Below are 6,001 nucleotides of genomic sequence, written 5' to 3'. Positions count from 1 at the left end.
GTCAATCAATAAATTGTATAAATTCCTATTCATTTATTTATTAATTTACTTATTAGAGAGAGAGGGGAAGGCCTGGGGAAAGCAGGAGAGAAATTGGTTGCCTTTCCCACCACCTGTTCTGCAACCCAAGCATGTGCCCAGGTGGGTAATCAAGTCAGCAACCCTTTTAGTTCACAGGCCAGCGCCCAATACATTGAGACATGCCAGCCAGGGCCATAAGTTGTATAAATTTCTAATCACTATGCTGTGCACGTGAAATGGATATAATATTGTATGTCAGCTGTAATTGAAAAAAATGTTTAATTATTAAAAAAGATATGCCATGGTAAGAACAGGTAGGGTGGCCCCAAGTCAATTCAGTCAGGGGATTAAATAGTCCTCTACTGCCCCCTATAGGCCATGATCGGTTCTCCACGTGCAGCTTCAAAGTGTGAATCACCAGCTACAGGGAACCCTTGGGACCAGGCTTCCATGCTAAAGCTAAGGTCTACTGCTGGGCCATTTTGTAATTTTAGGGTTAGTCGTTCAGGAGATGTAAAATATATCTAAGAAATCAGCTTTTGCTTTGTGAACTTCTCCCGGCTACATCAGATCACAAAAATTCAAGCTGAAATCAACCAAAAAACCCAAAACCAAACAAACAATCCCCTGTTCCCCCCACCCCCCGGGAAATTGAACTTCTAAGACTAGAAAAAGATTTAGTAGATGTTCATTTTCCTTTTAGTCTCGGAAGTGTCATACTCTGTTGCCCTGACTGGGTATATCAATTGGTTAGAGGGCCGTCCTGATATGCCAAGGTGGCCAGCTGGATCTCCAGTCAGGGCACATACAAGAACCAATCCATGAATGCACGATGGAAAGCATGATCATTTGAAGCAGTGCTGAAAGAGAGGACCCTCAGGCAAAGACTGCTGAAAGTCATGTGCCAGGAAAACCTGCCCATTTAAGATGTTTATCACAGACACACAGTACATTTGCTGGAGTTGGCAGGGACTTTTATTGAGAGATAAGAAACTCATATTGAAACAATTAGAATTATCCCTCATTTAGGTGCAGATCTAAATCCTCCCAAGGAAATGAGTAAGGATTTAGGAAAGATTGATATTTTGGTGACTGAGACAGAACTGGCTGAGAATGTACTCAAGTGGTGAGAACGACAAAATGAAATTTTCTCTGTATCCCCAAGATATTAGCTGAAGAAAATTATCTTCACAAACAGGGTGTTATATTGCTTTCTTTAACTTTTACTTCTAAAGTTAATGTCCAAAATAAAAATAAAATAAGTTCATGTCCAAACTGCTAATGACCAAATGATTCCACTGTTTATTTTTGCTTAAGTATGTGTAGTCACGACCAGCCCATTTCTAGTCAGTGGTAACATGGGTCTTTATAGGCTTTGCTACTAGCAATACTGAAAGAGCCCCTTTCTATATTGAAGTACTAAGATTCCAAGTTCATCAAGACAGAACTAAATCTTCATTTGTTGTTCATATATTTTCATTCCACTTTTCAATAAAACTCATAGAGGTCAAAAAATAAGTGTGAATCGCACTACAATGGGTCTCAGGCTCTTGAACTGTTGCTCGAGTTTGAGTCCCACGGATGACTTTTTCTTTCACCTGTGAGGTCACTTTCAAGCCGGGTCCTGAGTGCCCTAAGGACCTTGACATCTGGACCCCCTGTCATTCCCCTCAGGTCGCTAGAGGGCACTGCCGACCAGGCTAATGGGAACAGCGGGAAAAGGCGTTGCTCGGAGAGGCGGCCGGCAGGTGCAACGCTCCAGTTGCCAGTGAGTGGGGTCGTCTGCCAGATCCCGCTTTCCGGGCAGGGGCCTCCCTTGATCGTGGTCCAACCCACATTCCTGCAAGACCCCCACCCTCTGGAGGGGTAGGACCGCTGGTGACAGGCATCCCTGGCCCCTGGACACCTGTGCACATCTTTCTTCTCATATTTACACACAGCACTCCCCTCCCCAAGGAATAGCTCAAGGGTTGTGTGGACAAAAGAACCTCCAAACCTGTAGAGAATTTGTAAAAAATGTTATTTGAGCCAAACACGATATGCCTGGAAGCAAGATCTCAACAGATTAAGAAAACTGCTACCGCCAAGATGACAGCTTGTAGCATCTTTTAGGCATTTGAAATAAAGGTGGGAAGATAAAGATTACCGGACGATGAGAAGGCTCTGAAAAGATGCATTTCAGACATGATTGGGCACATTCAGGGTGGTACGGCCAAAGACTGAAAATACGCCTTTCAAAGGCGCAGAAACAATGCACAGGGCTTGCATAAGGCAAAGATAAACCTTTCACTAAAGAAGTAATAAACCTGGGGTGTGACAACCCACCTGCCTGGATAGGCATTTGTGATCAGATCATCCTGTGAGGTTGCTTTCCATAGAACCCCGTTTTTGTCCTCACCTGTCCCCTCACAGGAGACAGAAAATCCTAGGGATCCATTGATCTTCAAACTGAAGGACAACATAAGAGCCCCACCCCCACTCCCAATGTGCAGTTTTGAATCCAGGCACACAATCTTCACAGAAAAGGCTGACTCTAGTGTACTTCACTTGGGAAATCCTGCTCTGACCACAGAGGAAGCTCCATGTCAAGTGAAAGTTCTATATTTGGCAAAAATATCCTTCAGGAATAAAGCAAAACAACAACAACAACAACAAACACAACCAGAAAAACGTATTCTCAGGTGAAGAAAAAGATAATTCATCGTCAGTATACCTGTTCTGTAAAAAATGCTAAAGGAAGTTCCTTAGGCTGGAGGGAAATGATACCAGAGATAAATGAAACTTTAGGAATGAAGGAAGAGCAGCGGAAACGTAACTTTTGGGGTAAATATAATAACTTTTGCTCCTCTTAAATTCATTAAAATATGTGTGAATGTTCAAAGCAAAAATTATAACATTGAAAGTTTTTCAATGTATGTAAATATATTATATATATGTAAGGGGATCTAATATGATTGTAGGACATCTATATTTTATTTGTAGTTTAAGAATGAATCCTAAGTAGTATATGAAAAGTTAGATATGTATATAATCCCTAGAGGAACCACTAAAAATAATACAAAGCTATATAGCTAAAATGCCAGTAGATAAACTAAGATGGAATGCTGTAAAATATTCAACTAACCAGAGAAGGCAGGAAAAAAGGGAAACAGAGGAACAAAAACCAAGGGACAAACAGAAAACAAATAATAAAATAATAGGCGTAAATCCAGTCTCATCAATAATTACATTAAAAGTGAATGATCTAGCCCTGGCCAGCTTGCCCAGCTGGTTGTACTGTAGCTCCATGCACTAAAATCTTGCCAGTTTGATTCTCAGTCAGGGCACAAACATAGGCTGCTGTTTGATCCCTGCGCAGGGTATGTACGTGAGGCAGCCAATCGATGTTTCTCTCTCATATCAATGTTTCTCCTTATTTCTTGGCCCTGTCTGTTGTGGCTCAGTGGATTGAGTGCTGGCCTGTGGGCCTACAAATAAAAGGTGGTCGATTTGAATCCCAGTAAGGGTGTGCAAGAGGCAACCTATTGATGTAACAATGTTTTTCCCTCTCCCTCCCTTCCCCTCTCTAAAAATAAATAAATCAAATCTTTAAAAAATATTTTAAAAAACATCCTCAGGTGAGGACTTTTTTAAAAAAGTGAGTGATGTACTCATCAAACTGTAAATGTAAACTCTGTGTTTTGTTGTATATAAATTATGTCTCAAAAAAGAAGCCTATTGGGACCTAAGATCATCAGGATGACATCTATGTGGCCACGTGGGACATAGGACATCCGGCACATACCTTGGCAATAAACTCAAATACCCCTCCCACAAAAGTGAATTATCTAAACACACCAATTAAAAAACAGAAAGTGTCAGATTAGATTTAAAAAACAAACAAAAACAAGACCCAAATCTATGGTATCTATGAGAATCCAACTTCAAATACAAAGATATTGGTAGGTTAAAAGTTAAACTATGAAAAAATATACATGGCCAAAACTAATCCAAAGAAAGCCTACATGGCTATGTTATTATCAGATAATAGAGACTTCAGAGAAAGGAAAATTACCAGGAATAAGGAAGGACATCACATAATTATAAAAGCTGAAATTCAGCAAGAAGACATAATAATCCTAAACATGATTGCACTGGAGACAGAGTTCCAAAATAAATGAAGCAAAGACTGGTAGAATGAAAGGAGAACTAGATCCATAATTATAGTTGGAGACTTTAACACTGCTCTGGAACAACACTATTAACCAACTTCATTAATTTGTGATTTGCCCCTATCATAAGCCACTGGGCAGAATAAGAACATTGAAAACAATGAACAGAGCTTAAGGGGCCTATGGGACAGTATCAAAAGGTCTAAAATTTATGTCATTAAAGCATCAGGCAAGGAGATAGGTATACAAAAAAGCTTGAAGATATAATGGCTACCAACTCCCCATACTTGGTATCATTTGGCCTCTCAATTTTTTTCCTATACTCTTTTTATGAAAATTGAGTCGTAGTATTTTTAATCTTTTGCTTACTATATGGACTTATTTTTATATGAATATAGGACTAGAGTTCTCTTCTTGGAGTTTTTATTTTAGAAATAGTTTTACTCTTACAAAAAAGTTTCAAAAATAGAAAGTTCCTGTATACCTTTCACCAGTTTCCCCTAATGTTGACATTTTATGTAATCATGATGTAATTATCAAAACTAGGAAACTACCATTGGTTCAATATTAATGACTAAACTACAGACTTCATTTGAATTTTGTTTCCATTAACATGTATTTTTGTTCCAAAATCCCACACTGCGTTTATTTGCCACATCTTAGTCTCCTCCACTCTGTGATGGTTCTTCAGTCTTCCCTTGTCTTTTTTTTTTCCTTTTTAAAGTTTTTATTGTCTTGATTTTGTTGTTGTTGTCTTTCCTTGTCTTTCATGATCCTGGCAGTTTTGCAGAATACTGCTCAGTTATTCTGTAGACTGTCTCTCAGTTTGGGTTGGTCAAGTATATTTAAGATTAGATTAAGGTGGTGCATTTTGGGCAAGAATTCAAGAACAGTGATGGTTAAGGTGGTACCTGCCAGGTTTCCACACCATAAAGTTAATGTTTTTCCCTTTAGAATCAAAAATATGTATTGGGGGAGACTCTTTGAGAATTGTCTTCTCACCCTTGACTTGGGTTGTGCAGGGAAATACTGTCCTGGTGCCCTGGGCCTCAGACCCAGCCTGAGGTACTTCGGCAGTGCTGCTGCTCACCCCTGACATTAACCTTGGATGTAATAAAGTATAGGTATTCATTGCTTTTTGTTGTTGTTGTTGCTTTGCTTTTAAAAAATGTATCCACATTACTTACTGGAATTATTTTATATGTACATAAAATTGACATTTATTTATTAAAGCAAATTTTAACTGCTTGTTATTGATGTTTAAAGATTTTATTTATTTTTAGAGAGAAGGGAAGAGAGGGAGAAAATGAGGAAGAGAAAGATCACTGTGCCGGAGAATCGACTGGTTGCCTCTCACAGGGCTTGGCCAGAAACTCAGGCATGTGCCCTAACAGGGAATTGAACCCTCGACCTGCCAGCACTCAATCCGCTGAGCCACACGAGCCACCGATACTGATATTTATGTATTGATTTTTTTCCCATAAAACATTCATATGTTAATCTTTTACCTAAAATCGTTACTTAAAAAAATAAAATCGTCATTTAACCGTTCTACTAATTCATAAAACGTGTAGCTTCTGTGTTGATTTCTAAGTAAACAATTACACTGAAAAATAACGAGGTCCAATTCTCTGAAATTTAACATATTTTTCTCAAAATAAAAAAGTATGGTATGGAATTTTTTTGGCAAACTACGCCGTAAATAAAAATACGGGCTTACAATAATAATGGCATTGGATTAAAACCATAGGAGGAAAAAATATCCTTGAGTCCATATGGATATCAATAAATGGGAGAGGTGAATATTCCCGCCGTACTTCGCGGTCCTG

At 38.9% G+C, this 6,001-nt stretch overlaps 1 pseudogene; it reads left to right on the top strand.

Moving 5' to 3' along the window:
• The first annotated feature begins 322 nt into the window (after nucleotides 1–322).
• LOC112313925 (HAUS augmin-like complex subunit 2) lies at nucleotides 323–1,303 on the top strand (annotated as a pseudogene).
• Nucleotides 1,304–6,001: the final 4,698 nt, after the last annotated feature.

This window comes from Desmodus rotundus, chromosome 12, assembly GCF_022682495.2.
Source record: "Desmodus rotundus isolate HL8 chromosome 12, HLdesRot8A.1, whole genome shotgun sequence".
Taxonomy (NCBI): Eukaryota; Metazoa; Chordata; class Mammalia; order Chiroptera; family Phyllostomidae; genus Desmodus; species Desmodus rotundus.
Note: the sequence above shows the minus strand (reverse complement) of the source record. Positions and strands in the feature narration are given on the sequence as shown.